Source organism: Schistocerca serialis, chromosome 7, assembly GCF_023864345.2.
Source record: "Schistocerca serialis cubense isolate TAMUIC-IGC-003099 chromosome 7, iqSchSeri2.2, whole genome shotgun sequence".
Lineage (NCBI taxonomy): Eukaryota > Metazoa > Arthropoda > Insecta > Orthoptera > Acrididae > Schistocerca > Schistocerca serialis.
Window position 1 is genome coordinate 457778716 of NC_064644.1, and position 25251 is coordinate 457803966.

Below are 25251 nucleotides of genomic sequence, written 5' to 3' on the forward strand. Positions count from 1 at the left end.
CTAGTCAGTCTCCTCGAACAAGTACAGATAAAATCCTAATGCAAACCTCATCATCCCATACAATCCGAAGACACACTGTCAACACACAACCTCTGTGTAATCCATCTGACCCAAATCTTCTACTCATCATAAAGTATAAGATAGATTTTGGTTACCTTGTCCATCATTAAATAAAAGAAATGCATACATGACCACTAACAAACTTAGTTCGAATAATTCTCAGTAATTAAGTACGATTACGGAGTGTGAATGATCATAATATTTCACAGTGTGTACACCACTTCAAGAATTATGGCAAACAGAAGCAAACATGTGGAGTATTTCTTGTGTCAAGTGTCACTTCCTACTTCAATTGCTCACGAAAAATGCAGTGTAATAACTGTCAATGGTCTAAACCTAGTTTTGGTATGTCATGTCGTTAGCTTCCTTCCTATTAGCATAAATTTATACAGCTTCCATAAAACCTCCAGCTCATGTGACTTCTATGAAGTTTCTTGTACTAATGTCGTTTATGTCGAATTGTAGCAGTTCATTTTCCTACCTTAAAAATATAAGGCACTGAGCGTAAGCAAAACATGCAATAGCGAGTAAATATACCAGTAGAGAGCAGAATGTCAACAAGTGGATGCAGCACAATTCCTACAACGAGGCTCTGCCAAGCAAACAATCTATAATTAATACCATAGTGTGACCTAAACTCTATGCTTGTACACAGTATATCAGCATTTCTATATAGCAAATTAAAGAGTAGTTATGACAACAAACAGAAATGTACAAATATGCAATCCATACGCATAGCAGCAAACATATATCTTACGTAATAAACAGGTCATTAGCATCATATCAGCATAAGCAAATAAATGTTCATATGTCATCTTAATAAGTAAACATGAAGGCGCAAGCAGATAAATCACAAAGTATAACTTACATACATATCAGCACAACTAATCAAGTGACAATTATAATTTAAATAAATAAGCACAGGAGACACATAATAAAAAATATGATATCAGTGAAAAAGCATTGCAGCCAAGCGATGCATAATATATACAAATAACAACCCTGTTCATTAATAAAACATTGACAAATTCAGCAAATGTATGCAAGCACGTCGCTTCACAAGTAAATTCATAGAACATGAAATTAGCACAAAGTATGAATCACGTAATTGCGAGCAGCAAATTACGTCTAAAGTACGTACCTAAGTGGAAATATGTTACCTGAAAAAATAAACTCAATTAATAGTTACCTTTTTAGTTTATTAGTTTCTTCTTGGAAATTACATTCTTTCTGAAATTTTCTCGATAGCAAGTCCTCTTAACGTCAGAGACACACAGAATCTACCTGAAGTTCTTAAATATTTTATAGAACCGTATCCTGAAAAATGCTGAACGTTAGTAACATAATTCATCAAGTCACTATAGCTTTATACTGAATTTAGTCGGAGAAATTAGACTGTGTATTTGTTTACGGCTGTCAGTGCATTCGCACTGAGCGCTCGATCAGCTGTAGGCGCGTGACGTCGGAAGCAACTGTTTGCGGTCAACGACTGCCTTGTGCGGTGCGCAGACTTGACTGTTGCTTTGAGTATATGCCGCCGCCAAAACACACCGCGGTATCCTTGTATTCTCTGCATGTTTACGTAAACTGTTGGTTTCTCGAAAGTATGTCATTCCACAAAAATTTTAACGTTTGATATATGATGTATTCCCTTAGAGCGTCGTGATTTAAGAGTTTCTACTTCAACAGTGTTATCATGAATAATTTTGCGAATTCTATATGGACCGTTATAAAGCAGAAAAAATTTGCGACACAAGCCTTTTCCTTTGTGAGACAAACTATGAGACTTAATTAACACCTTTTGGCCAACTGAAAAAGTTTTTAAACGACCAGGACGTTTTGCTGATTTCTCTCTTCTAGCAGCCGCAGATGCAATATTTTGCAGAGCCAGGTTCACAACTTCAGAATGCCGCAGTTTCCGTGAAGGCGGAAAAGGAACGATTTCAGAAATGCGATTTGTCGGTGCTTTGTTTTTTAATATCAGTATACGCGGTAAAGAAGTTGAGTCATTAGGAAGATCATTCAGAATGTTTTGAAAAATATGAAGATACTGATTCGGCGTTCTGTGATTCTGACGACAATAAAGACGACACAATTTATTGATTTCCTTCATCCATCTCTCTGAAGCGTTAGATTGAGGGTGAGAAAGTGAAATGAAAATTGGTTTAATTTTACGACGCCGTAGAGTACGAAGCCAAATTTTAGAACGAAACTGTGATCCATTATCTGATATAACCTTATCAACATGACCCACTTCTTTAAGAAAATGGTTAATGAAAGCATTAGATACTGAACGAGCTGTTGCTTTGCGTAACGGTGTAAAACACACATATTTTGATGTCAACTCCACTGCTACGAAAATGTCCGCAAAACCATTAGTAGAACGAACCACTGGACCGAACAAATCGACTGCAGCCATGTCCTTTAATTTCGCTAGAATGATAGGAAACAACGGTGCTCTGTGAGAAATTGTTGGCGGCTTAGCCTTTTGACATAATTTGCATTTGGTCAGAACAGATCGAATACGTTTTTCCATATTACTGAAGTAGCAATTTTCCCGTAATTTATGAAAGCATTTTCTGGGACCAAAGTGTGCATAACTGAAATGCGTATACCAAATCAGCTTATTAACCCACTCATCAGGAATACAAACTAACCAAACAGAGTTGTCGACCGATTTTCGTTTAAAAAGAACTTTCCAGATAGTTCGCAAAAACGAGGTGTGGCCAAATCGTCCAATCTAACAAAGCGTCTAAGAAAATTACAGACACCAAGGAAACTACGAACATCACGTTTTGTGGTAGGAACAGCATAATTACGAATAGCGTCTAATTTCTCTGGATCAGGAAGAATACCTTCTGTAGAAATAATGTGACCGAGAAATTTCACCTGAGAACGACTAAATTCAGATTTTTCCAAGTTCACTGTAATGCCAACTTTTGCAAAAATACGTAATAATGAATCCAAAATTTTGTTGTGCTCACTCCAAGAACGTTTAGCAATAAGAATATCGTCAACATATGAAGTAATATTGTCACGAAGATAAACAGGTAAAATTTCGTTTAAGCTACGAACGAATGCTGCTGAAGATACAGTAAGTCCAAACGGTAATTTCCGAAACTGGTAACAGTTACCAAAGGCTAAAAAGGCAGTATATTTTCTACAATCAGGGTGGAGTTCTATTTGCCAATAACTTGCGCGCATATCAATCGTGATAAAACTTTAATTCCATGGAAATGTTGAAGAAGTTCATCTAAATTTTGTGGACGGTCAGTTTCAGGAATGATGATATTATTTATCTGTCTGGAATCCAGAACCAAACGAATTGACCCATCCTTTTTAAGAACAACGTGTAATGGGCTGGTATAAGGACTGACTGCTGTCTCAATAATGCCTTGATCTATCATGTATTGAAGTTCACTCTTAACCTTGTCTCTGTAAGCCAAAGGAATAGCGTACGTTTTCCCCCGAAATGGTGTGTGTTCTTTTACTTTAAATAAATATTGTAAGCCTTGTATAGTTCCTGTGTGATGACTAAACACTGTAGCATGTGAAGTCAAAATTTGGTGTAGTTCTTCTCTTGCAACGCCATCTGGCACTTCAGCTTTCTTAACCTTTTCATTAATTAATTCTTCGCTATTAATTGTATCATCCATCGCGTCTCTGTATCTATTGACATTGTCATGAATAAACACACTGTCGTCATAATGCTCAACGAAAACATCAGAAGTAAGAAACCTTAAACATTTTGTATCTGACTCAGATCTTGTTAAACACTCGAAAAATTTCAAACATTTCGGCATTCCGGCAACAGTCAAATTCACACTTCCTTCTTTAAAGTTCAAAATTGCCTTATGTGCGTTAAGAAACTCCATACCTAATATAATTTGTGTACTGAGTAATGGAACAATAATAAAATTAGCAGAAAATTCGTATCCTTGACAAATGAAATTTAAGTTGGTCTGTTGTTTAACTTCCACACTTTTTCCAGAAATAGCGCCTCGAATTGTAGTTTTAGAAACAGGTAACACAGGACAAGCAATAGTTCTTACACATATACGAAAAACTGGTTCACTAATGACATTCAATGGGCTCCCAGAATCTAAAACTGCAGTGAACTTATTCTTACCCACACATACTTCAATAACAGGATGTAAAAATGCGTCTACATTATTTTCCTTTTCGTCTAACAAAATGTCTCTCATGTCTTCCAGGCGTACGTAGTGTAAAGTCGTAGTGTCATTACTTTCTGAACCGTCTATATTGCTGCCAGAAGCCGAAGCTGCAAGTCATTGTCGATTGTTTGCTTCACGTCTTTGATTATTCGCGTCATTTCGCGGATCAATTTATACGATTTACACTTGTCTCTCTGAAGTTCTGTCACGTGGAGGATGCCAATTAGGTCCCTCCTGTCTGTTAGATGGAAATTCTTGGTTGTGTCTGTTATTAAAATTTCTATTTTCCTGTCTATCTGCATGACTACTTCTTGTGTAATTTCGACTGTCACTTCTGAAATTATTGTTGTATCTACTACCCTGGTTATTTCTGTAGTAAGAATTTCTATTACTGTATGAATAATTTCTGTCTTGATGATACCGATTACTGTTTCCGTATGATTGATCATTCCGGTAGGAATTCCCGTTATTATAATTGTCTGTGTAATTTCTGTTAGAACGTCTGTTGTTGTCATAAGGCTGGTATCTATTGTCCTGTCTGTTTCGTCTGTCATTCTCAAAATTACCCATATAGCGTCCGTTCCGATCATTATCCCTTCTCTCTGAAAATCTATTGTGATTACCGTTACTGAAAAAATTACAAGAAGTCCCGTCGTCGTTGTCATACTCAAGTTCTTGCAACAAAGTCTTAAAAGTCTCAATGACGTCTTTACATCTTCCGGCTAAAGCAATTTGTCTTATGGATCGTGGCAGCTTAGTTAAACAAATGCGAATTAATTCAGTCGGGCTATAAGGGTTGGACAGGAACTGATTCTTTCGAATCATGTCTTCAAAGTATTCTGCCGGCGTGCGGAACTCAGACTGTTTAAAATTACGCTGCATAATCAGACTATGTTTGACTCTGTCTTGCGTGTTTTCGGACCAATATGCCGATAGAAATGCATGATAAAAATCATTCAGATTATTACAATCTCTAATGTGTGCACGCATCCGCGTCGCCGGTTCGTTTTCTAAATATCCACACATAAATTCCAGTTTGTGACTTAGTGGCCAATTTGGTGGGAGTACTTACATAAATTAATCTAACCATGCACATGGATGTATGTCATTCTTAGAATTGCGGAAGATCTTAAATTTCCGAACAGTCAAAAAGTGTTTGTAGTCAAAGTTTTCGCCTCGTGGCGACAAAGACCTACCGCGTCTGTTCCAGTCCGAATGTCGATTATTGTCAAGTTCACACGCCCGGCGCTCTCTTGTTGCATCCCGTAAATGAAACAAATTATTTTCTTCAAAGCCCTCTGCTATCTGTGATTCTAAATTTCTTCTGCTGTCTTTTCCTACAATTTCGCCTTCGATTTGTTTGACTTGCTTTCGTAATGCCTCAACTTCCCTTTTAACGCGTTCATTAAATTTTCCCTGATTTTCAACATCCTTATTTATGTTCTGGTACTCTTCAGTTTCTGCAAATGGTAATGGAGCTGTATCATCCGAATCTCTGTCCCCATGTAAACTAAGATTTGTCAATTTATCTGAAATCTCCTCAATTCTTTCCGATAAATCACCTATTTGTTCTTTTTGTTTATTTACGTCTTCCGTAAGTGTCGTGACTCGGGTTTCAGTATTAAGACATTTGGTAGTTAGCTGTTCATATTGTTGTGTTAGGTAATTTAATCTGTCATTTGGTACGGATTCCTCGATTCTCTCAAATATTTCTCCCTTATCTTTTGCACGTTGTAAATTTAACTCTGAAAATTTCTGTACTATCACGCGATCTCTTTCTTCCTGTTCTCTATCCTGTTCCCTTTGTCTAATCTCTACTGCAATTAATCTATTATTGTGAGCATTCAAAATCGGTTGTACTTCTTCTCTGATTTCTTTCTTTAATTCATCTTTCATGTTTTTGAAACATGTCCCTATTCGTGAATCTAACCGTGTTTCCATTGTTTCCATTTCTGATTTAATTGTTCCTATTTGTGATCCCAGGGAGTCTAACCGTGTTTCCATTGTTCCCATATCAGTTTTTAATTCAGATCCCAAAGTTCCCATCTCTGTTTTAATTGCTCCTATCTCTGTTTTTAATTCGGATCCTAACCGTGTTTCCATTGTACTCATTTGTGAGTCTAACCGAGATCCCAAATTTAATATTGCACCCATCAACTGCTCCATATTAAATGGTTCAAAATTCTTTTCGCCCCTAACATTTCCCGCAAAACTAACTTCCTTCTGCATACCCATAAAGCTATCTGTGTTCGATACTATTTCAGAATCTTCTATCGTTAATCTCGTATTCTGTGAATTTTCTGATTGAGAAAAATTTTGAAGTGGTTCCGGACTATTTTCCCGACTTATTAAATTGTTTTCCACTTCATTATTCATCATACTGTTCCCCTGTGTTGGCGAGTTCGCCATGTCAACAATTTCGTCATTCTGACTATCCATCATTTTTGCCTTTTTCATCGATCGCGTAATCATTTACAAAACATACAAAACTCGTCACTGTACGAAAATTACACACAATGCCTCCTTATCTCCAACAATACCATTCACACGAAATGTTTCCCTCAAACGCGATTAACGAACAATTGAAATAATTGCACTAAATTGTCAAACGCGTATACAAGGCAACAAAATTAAATTCTGAAAAAAAAATACCATTAGAAGAATGATAATTACCAAATCTACACATGCAATATAGACTACAATTACTAAACTACAAATTACTACAACAATACTACTGTCTACTGTTTTTACAATCATAAGAATTCCAAGGGACGATCCGAAGCAGCGGTCGCCACGTCTTGTGGGGCTTATTTATTAATTTTTGAAAATCATTTTTATTTTTCGTAGCTGTATGACCGATTACGCTGTGTCTCGTAAACGGCTGGCCCTGACTAGTATTATTACGCAATCTGACTGCATAGAACAACAACAAAGAATGAAATGAAAATTTTCGTTAACACAATTAATTAATTAAGTCCCCAGCAACTATAAAACCTACGAAACCAAAGCACAAGTATAACTGTTCTGTGTGTGGAAGTATGACTCAACGTACACATCTGGCACGGTTCTTCTTCAATAAGACAAGAAATTTCAAATACCATTTATACTGACGTGATAAAAAAAATTAGAAATACTATAATTGCGCAAGATAACCAGAATTACACTCTAATACAAGAACACAACCCAGATGCTTTGTTGACTGAACCTGTAATCACGCATTATTCAGGACATTGAAATAATGAGAAAAAAAAGAAAAGTAGTTTGTTACCTTCATTTATATTGATGAAAAGCACTCTAATCATTACAATATCTTCACACCGACTCGCTACTACCACATCTCAACAAGAACTCCCTACTACGACCTCTCGACAAGAACTCTTCACTACGACATCTCAGCAAGCACTCCCTACCACGAGTTCTCAACAAGCACTCCCTCCGCTACTTCTCAATAATCACTGCCAGTGGAGGCGGCGAAACAAAACTCTCTGGCGCTGTGGCTCAGTGTAGCTACCTTTCAACGCAGGCTTCAAAATGATGCGTCTGTAACGAAGGCGCGTTCCAAGCAGAGGACTGTCGTCAAGGTTATTTTGGCGGAGCGTCGCAGGTGTTGCTTGCAGAATGTCTACGGAGGCATAGCAACGAACAAAAGCACAGTGAGTTGTTGGGCGAGGCGTTTGTCATCATCGACATAAGGTCGCACAAATTCGTCTGATATGTCGCGTGCTGTCCGGCCGCACACAGCTATGACTCTTACAATGTTGGAACGTGCGGACACTCTCATTCGATGTGATCGACGGATCACAATCAAACGCTTCGATGTTCAACTGGACGTCTCTGTCGAGAGTGCTGTCACCATTCGTCCACCAACTGGGGTGCTCATAGGCGTGTGCCCGCTGGGTCCTTCGCCGCCTAACAGAGGACCATAAAGAGAAATCCTTGTGCGTTACGAGGCTGATCATGACTATTTTTGACGAACATCGTCACAGGTAATGAAACATGGGTTCAGCACATCGAACTGGAAACAAAACGGCACTCCATGGAGTGGGGCCACACCACCTCTCTTCCGAAGAAAACATTCAAAGCCGCACGCACCCTCAGCCAGCAGTGTCATGGCGACGGTTTTCTGTGACTCTCAAGGGGTTTGATGTCCTTCCTCATGGTGCAACGATCAACTATGAAGTGTATTGGGCTACGCTTAGGAAACTGAAGATGGACTTCAGCGTGTTCGTCGCCATATAAATGCAAATGATCCTCTCCTTCTCCATGACAACGTCAGGATTCACCCAAGTCTGCGCACCCGAGAGCAACTCTCAAAACTCCACTGGACTGTTATTCTTCATCCACCCTACTGTGTCCAGACTAAGCGCCTGCACCTATCGCTTCCCGCGAAGCAAATCGGTACAGCGGGCCCCGTACCGAGTAGGAGTCAGCCTGGCCGGTCGTCCCGGAAACACAGACACTTCCCAGAGACTACCAGGAGGCGTCCACGGCGCCGCAAGAGGTCGCTACAGCCGCGGACATCTTTCCTTCCGCTCGACACGTGACTGCAAATAGAGCCAGCCATATCCATGCGCCAAGCAGTATTTAGGCTGGCGCAGGAGCCTGGAGAGGTCCCCATAAACTCTTCCAAGTGTTGGTCTACTTTCCATCGCCTTACTGGGACCCGCACCACCCGCCAGTACCCTCTCCTCCTTAATGACCGTCCCTTTCCTGACAACCTCAGTAAGGCCAACCACTTTGCCTCTCCCCTCTCCGATGTTTTTTCCATTCCAGATGATCCCCACTTTGATTATTCCCTCTTCCCTGCCGTCAAGGACCGTACGAATACCTCTGTTCCTCTCCTTGCTCCTAGCTTCCAGTACTTGGGCCACACACCACCATCTGAACTTAACACTCCCATCACTACACAGGACATCAGCCTCACACTCCGCACTAAACGCAACACTGCTCCCGGCCGCGACTGCATTACCTACCGCCACCTCAAACACTGCCTTCTCTCCTTCCTTTCAATCCTTGCCACCCTCTACAATGTCATCCTTGCCACTGGCTTCTATCCCGACCTGTGGAAAACCTCCCATATCCTGATGTTCTCCAAACCCAACAAGCCTCCATCTGATGCCTCTTCCTGTCGTCCTATCTGTCTCACATCGGTGTTCAGCAAGCTCTTGGAATCTATCCTTTCCTGGCGCATCCATCACCACCTCCACCAAAACCACCTCCTCCCCAACACCCAATGTGGCTTTCGACCTTCCTTCTCTGCTGATGACCAACTCCTCCGCCTCACTCATCTCCTCTCCCTCCAGCTTAACTCCCGTCGCTCCGCCATTTTTGTCTCCCTTGACCTCGAACAGGCCTACGACCGTGACTGGCATCCTGGTCTCCTGTTTAAACTCCAAACCTACGCCCTTCCTATCAACTACATCTGTCTGATGGCCTCCTTCCTTTCCCACCGCCCCTCCTATGTTACCATCCATAATGCCAATTCCCACACCTTCTACCCCTCTGTGGGTGTGCCCCAGGGCTCTGTCCTCTCCTCTACCTCCTGTACACGGCAGGTACGCCCCAACCCCCCCCCCCCCCCCCCTCCCGTACACCTCTTGCAATATGCTGATGACACCACTTTCCTCGCCCTCGCTCCTACCCTCCAACGGTCCCAACGCCTTCTTCAGAATCACCTTGACCTTTTTGCTGCATGGTGTAACCAGTGGCTCCTGAAAATCAATCCTTCCAAGACCCAGGCAATCATCGTAGGTCGCACCACTCGCTCCTTCCGGCTCCTGGATTTCTCCATTACTGTCTGCGCCCGTCCTGTCCGCCTCACCCCCACCCTCACCTACCTTGGCCTCACCATTGACCATCACCTCACCTGGATCCCTCATCTCCGCTCCAATCAATCCAGAGCCCACAACCGTCTCCGACGCCTCAAACTCCTCTCTGGCTGGACATGGGGGTTGCACCCTTCTACCATCCTCCACACCTACAAATCCTTAATACGTCCCATCCTCTGTTATGCCAGTCCTGCCTGGATATCTGCCCCCCCCCCCCAAATTCTATAAGTCCCTCCAGATCCTTGAGCGTCATGCACTCTGCCTCGCCTCCCGTATACGCCTCCCGTCCCCCACGCGGATCCTCTATGATCTCATTCCTTTCCCCCATCTGCTCCTCTTCCTCGAACATATCCGCATCCTCTACACCTCCCGCCGCCTTGAGCCCCCTCACCCCTTGGTTGCTCCTCTCCTCTCCCATCCCCACCCCCTGCTACGTCTTCACTGTTGTATCCCCCCTACCCTCCATCTCTACACCCTACATCTCCTTTCCCAAGATGGCTTCCATCAACTCCCCTTCCAGGATGGTGCCCTCTCTCCCTCCGTTTATCCCTCCTATCAACTCTGATCCTCACCCCCCTCCTTTCCTCCATCCTTTACCTGGGCTCCCTCTTCCTCCCCCCTTCCATCCTGTGCTTTCTCCCTGCCTACCCTCTCCCTATCTCCTTTCTCCCCCCCCCCCCCCCCCGAGTCCTTTTGTACTCCCCTCCTCTGCCTTCCCCACTCCCTGGCACGTCTGCTCAGCACCCCCCACCCCTCTTATGGTTCCTCCATTGGCTCCTTTCCCCCTTTCCCCTTCACTTTTCCTCTCCTTCCCCCCCCTCCTTTTTCCCGTCATCTGACCAGTTTCCCCCCACCTGCTCTCGGGTGTGGTATGTCATATTTGTGCCAACTTTTTAGTGCAGTGTTTAAGTGAGTGTTCCGTGTTGTGTGTCTTTCCACAGTGTTGCGAACAGAAATCATGCTGTCGCTGGGTGTGCATTTTATATCTGTTGCGAACAGAACCCAGACTGTCGCCGTGTTTTTTAATTGTCTGTCTATTATTTTTCTGCTTCCTGTCTGTTTTATTAGCATCATCAACCCCGTGTTTTATGTTTTAAGCTCCAGAATTTTCTGCCATTTTACCTTTAAGTCACCGATTTTATCGCCAACTGTTATTATTTTTTATTATCTTCATCTTTTTAAAACAAATTCTGTAGGCTGAAGAGAGGCGTAATAAGCTACTGCCAGCCCGGCCCCTTCGGGGGGAACTGAAAATCAATAAAGGAAAAAAAACGAGGGCCTGGAGAGGCAGTTCACGCCGAGCGAGCGAGCCCACTAGTGTCATCGTCCACCGCCGCCAGCGTACCGGAGCCATCTTCGCAGGGCCTCTACTCGTCCTCGGACTCAGGTGACGGCAACGTGGACTCCGCACCGCTCTTCACGAGACGCCCGGGGCTTGGTTTGGTGAAGTTGTATGGTTACTACAGACAGTTTATGTTTGGAAGAATCTCTGATTTAGTTATTGGTAGGCTTGGAGGATCAGTCTTACCTCATGAATATTGTTTTGTAAATTTTTAAGAAAGACTTCAGTTTAAATAAAAACGCTATAACTCACACTCTGAGATTTTCCTATCCGTGGACGGCGGATATATTACACCCTACCACCAGGATCTCGCGCCTTCCGATTTCCATCTGTCTGGTTCAATGAAGAATTCACTCTGCGGAAAGCAGTGCGTGGATGATGGAGAGGTTATTGATGTAGCATGATGTAGGCTCCGACGTCGACCAGTGGAGTGATACCATGGAGGCACACAGGTATTGAACGGAGGAAATATTGGAAAGTAGTGTTACGTAGCCAAAGGACTGGGGAATAGTGTGTTGTATTGAAATCCTGAATAAAGTCACCTGCTTTCAGAAAAAAAAGTCTCGCGTTACTTGCTGAACGCCCCTTCTAAATTACCCGAAGTAGCTCCCGATCTTCGTTGCTCAACGTACAAAATAATAGAGTGGAGTTAATACCTAACGATCCTAGCTAAAACATTATACCTGTAACTCTGTGATAGACACACTCTGTGGCGTCGTAAGATCATCCGCACCTACAAGCTCAACTGTACATGGATATACGTGTTAGAGAATAGATGCACGACACGTCACTAGGTCCGACGCAATGAAGTACATACTTTGTTTCCTTTTCTTGAATCTCGGCTTTGGACTGGTACTGGCTAAGTTAGAAATCTCTATTTCTGTCGATTGTTATATTTTAGCTTATAAACTGTAGATGCCGTTAGTTTTACATTAAATGCGGCATTAATTGTACGCAATAAAGGTGAGTACACGCTGCTACAGCTTGTTGTGAAACGGAACATCCAGCTACTCTCAACAATAAAATACATTTTCGTCAGCTTACCTTCCATTAGGAACGTGGCTGCACTCAGAAACAGTGATATGATTTATAAATTATAGAGTGCAGTAATCAGTCGTGCTTTATTTTTTCGCAGGTTTTATTTGGCAAGTTCAGATTTCGGCTAGTACCTATTTTCTAGTCTCAAAGCATGTCAGTTCCCTGTTGTTCGGGCGTCGAAATTGTGAGAAAAGTTGGGGTAAGCTGTAGGGAGAGACGGTTAATATATGAGGGTCACTCCGAAAGAAATGCTTTAAAAATACAGTTTTCATTCTGCATGTGTGAAAGTTTTACATTGTGTAGATACATCCTTCCCGCTTGTTTTCAAACTTAGTTCAACCTGTTCCCGTGAGTGGCGCCGTCGCAGCATGTCTTCAAGACGTTCGTCAGAAGCAACGTGCTGTCATAGAATTCCTGTGCTGTGAAAACGACACAGTGGGAAACATCCACAAGAGGTTGAAAAAGGTGTATGGAGATGCTGCTGTCGATCGCAGTACAGTCAGTCGATGGACAAACAGGTTACGTGATGAAAGCAGGCACGGCAATATTGAGGATTGTCCTCGCTGCGGCAGGCCTCGTAGTGCACACACTCCAGACAATGTGCAGAGAGTTAACGAATTGGTGACTGCTGACAGACGCATCACAGTGAACGAACTGTTACGCTGCGTTTGGATAGGGGAAGGAAGTGTTCGTAGAAAGTGTTGGCGTTAAAAAAGGTTTGTGCCAGGTGGGTTCCCAGGATATTGACAGTTGCTCACAAAGAAGCTAGACACTGCGCTCGCATTCGGGAGGACGACGGTTCAATCCCGTGTCCGGTCATCCTCACTTAGGTTTTCCTTGATTTCCCTAAATCGCTCCAGGAACATGTCGGGATGGTTCCTTTGAAAGGGCACGGCCGACTTCCTTCCCCATCCTTCCCTAATCCGATGAGACCGATGACCTCACTGTCTGGTCTCCTTCCCCAAACAACCACCCAACCACAAAGAAACAAGAAAAACGGTATGCAGCGAACTTTTGGAACAGTACGAGAATGGTGGAGATGAATTTCTTGGAAGAATTGTGACAGGTGATGAAACATGGTTCCATCATTTTTCACCAGAGACGAAGAGGCAATCAATGGCGTGGCATCATGCAAATTCATCCAAGAAAAAAAAATTCAAAACCACAGCTTATGCTGGAAAAGTTATAGCTACGGTGTTTTTCGATTCCGAAGGACTCTTTCTTGTGGACATCATGCCAAGTGGAATCACCATAAATTCTGATTCATATGTGACGACACTGAAGAAAGTTCAAGCTCGACTGAGTCGTGTTCGACCACATCGGCAAAAGCAGGATTTTTGCTGTTGCATGGCCATATGTCAGTCAAAAAACCATGGAAGCGATTACAAAACTCGGATGGACAACTCTGAAACACCCGCCTGACAGTCCTGACCATGGCTCCATGTGACTATCATCTCTTTGGGAAACTGAAAGACACTCTTCGTGCAACAATGTTTGAAGATAATGACTTCCTTGTGCACGCTGCCAAATAGTGGCTCCAACAGGTTGGTCCAGAATTTTACCGTGCTGGTATAGAGGCGATGGTTCCAAGATGGCGTAAGGCAGTTGAGACGGATGGAAATTATGTGGAGAAATGAAACTATTGTTCCTAAAGGATGCATCTACACACTGTAAAACTTTCAAACATGTAGAATAAAAGATGGATTTTAAAAAAATAGTGTGCATTTCTTTTGGAGTGACCCTCGTACAATATGTACAACAGCCAAGAGGGAATAATAAGAATGGACGACCAAGAACGAAGTGATCCTATTAAAAAGGGTGTAAGACAAGGATGTAGTCTTTCGCCTCTACTGTTCAATCTGTACATGGAAAAAAAAAAGGTTCAGGAGTGGACTTAAAAGGTGAAAGGATATCAATGATACGATTCGCTGATGACATAGCTATCCTGAGTGAAAGTGAAGAAGAATTACGTGATCTGCAGAATGGAATGAACAGTCTAATGAGTACAGAGTATGGATTGAGAGTAAATCGAAGAAAAGCGAAAGTAATGAGAAGCAATAGAAATGAGAAAAGAAAGGAACTTAACATCAGGAATGATGGTCATAAAGGAATTAAAGAATTCTGCTTCCTAGCCGGCAAAATAACCAGTGGCGGACAGAACAAGGAGGACATCAAAAGCAGACTAGCTGTGGCAAAAAAGGCATTCATGGACAAGAGAAGTCTACTACTGTCAACCATAGGCCTTAATTTGAGGAAGAAATTCCTGAGAATGTAGAAATTTCTGAGAATGTACGTTTGGAGCACAGCATTGTATGGTAGTGAAATAAGGAGTGTGAGAAAACAGGAACAGAATACAATCCAGGCATATGAGATGTGGTGCTGCAGACGACAGTTGAAAATTAGGTAGACTGATAAAATAGGGAATGAGGAGGTTCTGCGCACAATCGGAGAGGAAAGGGATATGTGGAAAACACTGACGAGGAGAAGGGACAGAATGATAGGACATCTGTTAAAACAGGAGAGAATTACTTCCATGGTAGTAGAGGGAGCTGAAGAGGGCAAAAACTGTAGAGGAAGACAGAGATTGCAATATATCCAGCAAATAATTGAGGACGTGGGTTGCAAGTGCTACTCTGAGATGAAGAGCTTAGCTCAGGAGAGGAATACGGGGCGGGTCGCATCAAAACAGTGAGAAAACTGATGAAAAAAAGAAGAAGTAAGTTCAAAGGCCCTCTTGGTGCTGTTCGAAATGAGTCAAATCTCATGTAATCATTTCCTTTAAATTCGGTCATTTTAAGGAAAAAACATCATGTGGTATTTTGCCCTACTCCAAATGGCTTCGGAAGTAGATCACAAAATACCAAATGAAAATTCGTGTTTGTAAGAAATTCCTCTCTAAGCATTATCGTGAACGTCACGTTATAGTTATTGCACTGTTACCAACAAATGTTCGAATATCCCACCGTCAACTACAGTTTATTTGTGCTCTCCTGGGATAGAATGTGATATTGCTTGTCTGAACGCCTCTGCGTTCCCTAATGTAGGCAGCAGAATCCATTATGCGGTCAAGTGGTTCGTCTCGCATATTCACGTTTCGTTTGTACGCCTCAGATTTCATCCAGTCCTATAAACAAAGATCTAATGACGTAAGGTCTGGAGATCTTAGTGGCCAGTTAATTGTACAGCGGCCACCAATCTAGCGATTAGGATAAGCGCGACTGGGATCTTCTCTTAAGTGTGTGATAAAATGTGAAGGGGCTTGCTGGAAGTACGGCAGTCCGCGTGGCCAAAGGAACGTCCTCACGATGTTAAACGAATTTTCCTAAGAATGCAAGTAATTCTGTACCGTAATTCGCTCTTCGAAAGTGACTGGGCTTATCGACATATTACCGATCATGTCGCACCAAACATTGATGCAAAAGAGAACTTGGGGATAGGTTTGCGCTATAGCGTGTGTACTTTCTGCGACCCTAGATAATTATTACGTGTGTTGTTGATTCCATTCCGTGTAAACGTGGCTTTTTTAGTGAATAATATTAATGGAAGCAAACGAGATTGCCATTTGACCAGTCACAAAATTCAAGTTGTATGGCGTTTTCGCCAATGTGATGATTGTGGACACTCTATATGTGAAATGGGTACAAGTTCTTGTATCTCTATTAGTAGGACTACGTTTCACCATTTTATCACTGTGTTGCTGTTCCTGCACAGGTTGTTGAACTACACGTTCGAAAGAAAAATGGGAGCTTGGAAGTAACCAGTTTCACGCAGTGTGCTTAAAACTCTGTTTAACGCTCTACTATCAGGAATTCGACGTGTCGGAAAGCGCTTACAGTATTCTTCGACATCAGCAGAAACTGTTAACATACACCATATCTGTATATTTATCATTAGTGTGGATCTGTGGCATTTTAGCTAGCATGTGGACAAACACAGTTAAATGATGCTTCGCTTTGATGCACTTTCAGTGCACCCTACTATTTCATTCACAATCCACCATGCTCAACTGCCCGTTCAACGGGCTAGTGTGATGGCCGGCAGATATCCCGAGCAAAGAATCTCAAAGTAAAGAGGAAGATTAGGCCAGAATAAAACGTAAAAGATGTTGGCCGTCTAAGAAATATACGTGCGCACCACTAACCCAAAAACAAATGTACGTTAAATGTGTTCTACCTCGGAAACCATTAGGTATAGGGCCTTTGTCCATATGAAATTTTTTGCCTCAAATGGACGTTCCTATCGCATCCCCGAATACTGACCATTACTCATGGGACATTGTGTACAATTATTCTGCACAAACACCGATATCGTCATCTGGCTTTGGTCACATTGTCCACAACACGTTACCCCTTTCAGACACGAAATATTAAAAATTAAATTTTTAATTTTCTTGTTTTTGTCAGATTCTTAGACATACATTGACAAATAACAATGTGAAAAACAAGTGTTAATTACATTAATTGAACAAACATAGGGTGGTTCCAAATGGAGCCGCTGTGAATGAATTGTCATTAGTTTTGGTGATAAGGCAAAATGCAGTTCCTTTCTACAGTTAGGCATAGGGCTACTTGACAGAGAGCACACTTCCATCTGCTTCAGTGATATTCCTTCTTGGTACTATAGTGTTCACACTGACTTCAGGTGCCACGCATTCGTAGATGCATTACTTCTGTTGTATGTTTTTCAATTGGAACAACAGTCTTTCATTTTTTTGCCAATGGTTCTTTGCTCTGACTCACTGATAATGGAAGACAATAGCAAATTTTTCGTTCAAAAATCGAAATCACTGTCGTCAGTGAACACATCATCTTCATTTTCACTGCTGTTGTTAGTTTGAGTCGGCATCAGAAGAAGTGCCTTCCAAAAGGTGAGCTAGAACTTGCTTTTCCTGTATTCTATGAGAGTATATCACGTGAAACTGGTTATACAACAACCTGTCACAGCTACTCATGTTTCCATTAGAGCTTCAGAGGTTTCAAAAAGAACCATTACAATGTTTATGAAAACAAATAGATAAATTTAGTTATGCTCGCAATACAATGAGTATAAATTTGAACAGAACAGTTTTCTGCCTTATAGAAACAAATTCAGTCAGAATTTGAAAACAAAGAAAAACGTGCACTGCATACGAAAATGGCTCCTACGTTTGCTCGTCTAAATGCTAAAATTCGAAACAAGCAGTATCTACAGGATACATAAGTGTGGCTGCATATGTAGCTACTGTACATACGCCATGAAATGAAAAAATCCTAGGTGGCTTCGAAGGGAATCACAGCGTCTGAAAGGGTTAAGGCGAGTGGAACTTGGACCGAATGAGTTATGAAGATTCTCTACGGCTTCTCTGAAAAAAACGAAAAAAAAACAGTTGCCTTATTCTTGAAAATATCTTCGGTACTTCGCCTAGTCGACACCCTTCTAAATTCATCCATGATCCCGTTCTGTGCGAAGTTGGTCATATATTTAACTTTCTTGAAGTCTAGGACGTGTCTGGATTCAAGAACCATCCTGAAAATCCAGTAAAACGATCACCAAGCAAAATTACAACGAGAAAAAAAGCCGAGCGGCTCATATCTTGGAATATCGCTGAGCGGAGCGATGAACCGTTTTCTTGCGACCGTAAATATGGGACACAAGCGCCGTGTCCGCCATAAAAGCTTTTATCGGTACTAACTTCTCCTCTCTCAATGCAGGCGACTTTTCCTTACACGTGACTACAGCCGAAGAAAGGAACATATAGAGCGGCTACGGAAACATTTAAGACGCTGCCGAATGGAGAGCACTGTCAGATTACAGGCGTCTTCTGAAAGAATGTAAGTTTCAGTTTATCCCGATGCTCTAATGGCACGTCTGTCGCAGTGTTCCCCCACCAGTTGCAATAAGCGTCCTTTTGGAAACAGAAACAATGGAAAAATGGAGAACGGACCATAACTGATGGCAGCGGGGTTCTGTTGGTGCCATTCACTACTCAGACAAATATCTGTGTCTCAGCTGCAACGGCGTTCAAGGCTTTGGAAAACTCCAGATGTACACAGAATAAGAAAGGATTAGAAGAGTGAGGATGATTACACGAATCAAGAGATAGCTTTGCGTGAAACAGTCTCATGACGAGAAGGAACGAAAATTTACGAAAATTAATTTATATGAAGAGTGGAAATGTCAAATACTCTAAGTAGCATTTTTTCGCGAAATGCCTTTTCAGAGCTGTTGTGCTCTCAGATAGCCGGTTTGTCCACCTTTGGCACGAATAACGGCGGTGACACTTCGTGGAATGGAAGCAATGAGGCCTTCGTAGATCGGTGAAGGGAGTTGGCATCACATCTGCACTCACAAGTCACTTAATTGCCATGAATTCTGGGGTGGGGGCGATGAGCTCTGGCGCTACGTTCAGTCACATCCCACATGTCTTCAGTCGGTGAGTTGGGGGACCAGCACATCAACTGGGACTCGCCACTGCGTTCCTCGAACCACTGCGTTCCCGGCCCTGTGACATGGCGCATTATCTTCTTGAAGAACACCATTGTCGCCGGGAAACATGATCGTGGTGAAAGGGTGTATCTGGTCTGCAACCGGTATACGATACTCCTTGCACGGGCTCCATTGTAACCATGGATACCCACGTCAATATTCCCAGAAGACAATGGAGGAGACGCCGTCTCCGTCCCACAGTGCAGGTGTCAAGGAGCTGTTACCATGGAAGGCGACGAATTCTCGCCTTTCCATCGGCATGATGAAGAAGGTATCGGCATTCATCAGACTACGCCAGGCACTGCCACTGCGCCAGCGTCCAGTGGTCACGTGGTCAGCGTCCATGGTCACGTGCTCATTATAGTCGTAACTGCCGATGTTGTGGTTTTAACATTGGCACATGCATGGGTCGTCGGCAACGAACGCCCATCGTTAGGAGTGTTCGGAACACTGTATGTTTAGATACACATTTCATCTGCCCAGAATTGAAGTCTGATGTTAGTTCCGCTATAGTTCGCCACCTGACCTACGACTTCCGACATCCGTAATGAGCGGTGGGCGCCCATCCCCACGATGTTTGGACGTGGCTTCACCTTGGTTTCGCCACGTGTTGAAAAAACTCACCGAGGCACTCCTCGAACACCCGACAAGTTGCGCAGTTTCAGAAATGGTCGTGCCGAGCATCTGGGTCATGACACCCTGCCCGCAGTGAAACTCTGATAGATCGCGTGTCGTCCACATTCTACACAGGAACAGCACGCTCATTAATACTACATGCATCGTGCGTGTGTGTGAGCATTAGTCATTCCTCTCAAGGTGACGCTGCTATCGCGTGGATGGGCTTATATCGATAGCAGGTCGCCGGTTATAATGCTATGGATGATCAATGTGTATATTGCGTGCTCGATGTGGCCGAGCGATAATTGCCACTTCACTCCGGAACCGCACTGCTGCTACGGTCGCAGGTTCGAATCCAGCCTCGGGCATGGATGTGTGTGATGTCCTTAAGTTAGTTAGGATTAAGTGGTTCTAACTCTAGGGGACTGATGACCTCAGATTGTAACCTCCCCACAAAAAATTTCATAAGAAATGACAATAAAAATGAGAATCGCAATCTGACTCAAATATAAATTCCTCACAAAAAATTTTAAAGTGAATTCAGTGATAAGAAAATTCAATTAAACCGAAATATCGGTCTTTGGCCCTGTGCAAATCAGAATTAAACTCTTACCTCATTGTAACTGCTAGTCAAATTTCTGCTCTTATTCTTGCGCACGGCTTGGAGGAAACTGCATTGCAAATAATAATATTCCTTTTTTTTTTTTTTGAGATCTTACTGAAATTTTTATTTAAGGGAAGTGGAACGAAATGGGAAGTGCAATTAAATAAATTTTGTTTTGTAAAAACTGCTTTGGAATAAAAATTATTATTGGGGCACTTGTTAGAAATTAATTACAATAAATAAACTTTACATTATCTGATGATTACCTTAATTAATAATATACCTCAGTCAGCCTCTTGACCAATGTTGCCGACAGACTACATCACACAACCGCACTGGGCTGCTACTACTGACCGACCGCTCTGCATGACGACTACAAGCGTACAGCACGCCACTGAACAGAGCTACTGCTCGCAACAACTACTGACAGAGTACTGCTCTGCATAGCGACAACTAGCGAACTGCTCGCAACACTCGCGCGGTCAAGCGCATACTCTCTGGTCAGAGACGCTGCAATGCCTCGCCATCGCTGCTACGTTACATACGTGTTTCATAACCCTCCACTGGGGGGGCAAAAATTTGGCAGCGATGGTGAGTCATTTGGACTTGCCAATCGCGGCAAAATTTTTCATTAATTAGTCAACTTGTACAATTTACAGAATATTTAGATGTAGTACATAAATTAAATGTTGTGCACACGCACTAAGTACAAAGTATATCAGACAAAGACAAAATGTGAGTACAAAACATAGTAGCAAATCAGAAAAATGTATATACAAATTGTTTGACAGATAACAGAGTGCACACGCACTGAAAAATTCTTTAGCATATTCAGAACAAATAAACAGACTGGCAAAAAAAAAAAAAATATTATGTTGACAAGTGACATGAGTGCACATGCACTGCAGTTGAGAACATATCAGTAAATGATGAAATGTATATACAATTAGTAACAAATGACATAAGTGCACATGCATTGCAGTATTGAATATACAGAATAGTACAAATCATATTGAAAAATGAGAAAAGTGCACAGGCACTGAAGTTCAGTAGAAAACATATTAACACCTATCATAAGTGCACATGCACTGTAGTTCAGAACATATCATTATATAAAAGACAAGAGTGTACATATACTGTACTTCAGAACAAATCAAAAAAATGTCTTTAGCATTTTCGCAATAAATAAACATAATGGCAAAAATATCATCTCGACAAGTGACATAAGTGTACTCGCACTGGAGTTCAGCGAATCGAAAAAAATGTATAAACCATGAACATAAATGATGTTAGCAAAAAATGATTTTCACTATGTGACAAGAATTAGGATAGGAAAGGGAAGGATTGCCTCATGGTTGTAGCACTTTAGATTGCACACAGCTGTTCTGAAAGTCCATATCTTTCCACAGAAGTACAACACCAAGTGACACAACTTGAAGTTCTTTTCCCATCAGAATTTATCAGTGTAGCCAAGACACTGAACTGTCGTAGTAATGTTCCATGTTCTCATTTTGGCAGTACACTAGGTACACCAAACAGTGGGACCATAATAACGTCTTCATCGCTCACGGTGGTGGACAGCATGTCGTGTCAACACCACGCTCTTACAAGGCACACCAACGTAGAATTAGTGCAAAACCAAAGATAGTGCTCCATGATCACTGGGATAAACAGGATAAATGGACATTGCAGTAATTCAGGGTAGTTAGCTCATGAGGTAAAGGACATTAAGTCACATAATATTCACAATTACAGTCTTCATTAGTAGTTTGTGGCGTTCATAGCCCAGTTATTGAACATTTCTGTACCAAGTATGTAGTATTACAGAAAAATGTTCATGAATTGTTTTACATAGAATCAGTAACCTTATTTTCCTAGTTACAAAGTATAGCATGGCTAATTAATCATTTGTCATTCCAATAGTATTAATCATTAGCCTTTTCCTAATTACAAAGCATTATTAAACAGTCACATTCCTTTCCAGTTACAAAGTATGGCATCGTTAATTAATTATTTGTCATTCCAATATAGTAAGAATTATTAGCCTTCTCCCAATTACAAAGCATTATTAAACAGTAATTAAGATTCATTAGCCTTCTAATTACAAAGCATAGCATCATTTGTCATTTCAATATAGTAAGAATCATATTCTTTTCCAGTTACAAAGTATAGCATAGTTAATTAATTATGTGTCAGTTAATTAATCATTTGTCATTTCAATAGTAATAATCATTAGCTTTTTCCTAATTACAGTTAATTAATCATTTGTCATTCTAATATAGTAAGAATCATTAGCCTACTCCTAATTACAAAGCATTATTAAACAATCACATTCTTTCCCAATTATAAAGCATAGCATAATTAATTAATCATTTGTCTTCCAATAGTAATAATCATTAGCTTTTTCCTAATTACAAAGCATTATGAAACAATAGCATAGTTAATTAATTATGTGTCATTCCAATCTAGTAAGAATAATTAGCCTTCTTCTAATTACAAAGCATTATTAAACAGTCACATTCATTTCCAATTACAAAGTATGAACATTGAAAACAAGAGCTAATTAATGGCATAATTAATAACAATTCATCGAGTGACATTAATTATTGGCACTCAGTGGCCAGCAAGTATTGAATAGAATAAAACATAGTTTGTCATTCAGTATTACTCAGATCATTACAAAGTCAATATTAAAAATCAGTTAATTACAGTCATAGCATTAATAATCATGGGCATTATAAGTAGTCTCATTACAATAAATAGTGTTCCTCATTCAGTAGTATTCAGATCATTACAAAGTCATTATTAAAATCAGTTAATTACAGTCATAGCATTAATAATCATGGGCATTATAAGTAGTCTCATTACAATAAACAGTGGCAGTTATTAGCTAGTGACAAAGCATTATTTTAAATATATACTTTTTTTTGTCTCATTAAGAAGTCATTACTCAAGTGACATACTATTCAGAGCTAATCAGTATTATTCAGAATTATCATAAACTAGTGACATTATGTGGGACTGGTAATACATATTTTTGTTAGCAATGCATTGCGTTGGGATCGTTAATTAACTGCTGAGGCATAATACTATTTGCTTTTGACCTATTGCTGCAAATGAGGATAGTTAACGTCATTCGTCATGAGTCAGCTGTAGCAAGGTTATGTAACAAGGCAGTATATGTGATCACATTTATAAATGATAAACACAAATGGGTAAAAAATAAAAATGCAAGTACTAGAACAGGTATAATAAGTAACAGGTTTAGAAAGTCTCATGAAAAACTTCTCCTGAAAAAAAATACAAAATGGATTATTGATCTGAAAGAAGAAACGCACACTATGCTGAAAAGTAGTGAACTTCGAATTAACAGGTAGTGAAATGTGTATAAAATGTGTTCCATAGCTGTCCTTTCCAAAACTTTCCGTCATCCTACTATGCAATGTAACACGTGCTGTCGAAAACAAACTGCAACAAATACTTAAATAACTACATAGCATAAATACATAACTTCAACATTATCCTCGTCTGTAAAGAAAAAAACTTCATTATTCATTATCCATATTATCATAACTTCATTATTATCATCACCTGTAAAGAAAAACTTCATTATTCATAATACCATATCCTTCATCATTATTCATCAGCATTCATTATCATCTGCAAAAAAATCACTTCATTACTCATTACACAACTATTCCTTATCTCTAGCATATTTCATCACTAAAACTAAGATGTGTAGTTCTGCCTGACAGCCTGCATCAATCACCTTGTATTCTGAAAGAAAAAATTAGTTAAGACTGCTATTCTACGATGAGTATAGTATATTCTTGTTAATGCTTGTTAATCCTCATCCATTTACTCTTCCTCATAAAGTTATTGCATCTTCTTTCGTTTATTCCGTAGGTGAAATTCCCATTTATGTTAAATTTATTTCTTAGAATCATCATTTCTTTCTGAAATTGATGAACAAAGATTAATGTCCTGCATTTAAATCATATACCCACTAAATAATGACTGGTTTATGGTGACACAATTAGCCATACAGCATAACATGACAGAAAACGTAATATGTCAAAGACATTGACAGTGTTTAAAGCCAAAATGTACAGAGAATATCACAATGCAGCAGCAAAAAATGTAAAACAGTCACGATGTTGAGATGTCATAAGGCAAAAAAAAATGTCAAAGTCGACTGGTGTGTGTTATATCTTAACTATTTCACAGTGCATACAAACAAAACTGGAATACAATCGTATACACAAAAAAAAAGTGGAAAATGTGCACAGTCTGATGTGTAACGACAAGAAAAGCGACCTGCTAACCTTACCTTGTCGGACACTTGCCAAGAAAAAATACGATAATCATCAGTAATTAGTCAGGTGAAATAATTGCATTAGTAAATGACATCATAGTGTGTTGAATCATAAAGTGTCTTCATTCAACAAACGGTTTAATGTTTGAGATATGGTGGTTGCCTTTCGATTTTCTGGTTCTCAAAGTTTCAACGTGTACAACATTGGGGTAAGGGATGCTGCGAATCCGATATGGACCTGCGTATAGAAGTTCAAATTTACTGCACTTACCTTTTAGTTTACTGGATAAATAGTGTGTACGTACTAAAATTTTCTGTCCAACGTGAAAGTCTCGGCGTCTACAAACCTGTTTTTGCTGTCTTCTCCGGCGCTCTGCGGCACGTTTGATGTTGTTCAGCGCAATGTCAATTATTTCGTGGTGTCTTAGTCGACGACATTTGGGGAAGTTTACCAATTCTTTAATTTTGTTTGGTGGTTCTACGTTTTTCAGTATAACAGACGGAGATAGCATAGTGGATTCATTTGGAATGGAATTAATTACGTCTTGGAATGAGAGTATGTGTGTATCCCAATCAATATGTCTTTTGTGGCAGTATATTCGGCACAGCTTACCAATTTCTTTCATTAATCTTTCACAGGGGTTCGAAGAAGCGTGGTACTTGGATATATAGATCGGAGAAATGTTTCTGGCTCGTAACATGCGTGTCCATACGCTACTACGAAATTATGATCCATTGTCGGAAATTACTTTCATCACATGCCCTACATGAAATAGAAAATGTTTTACAAATGCTTTCGAAACAGT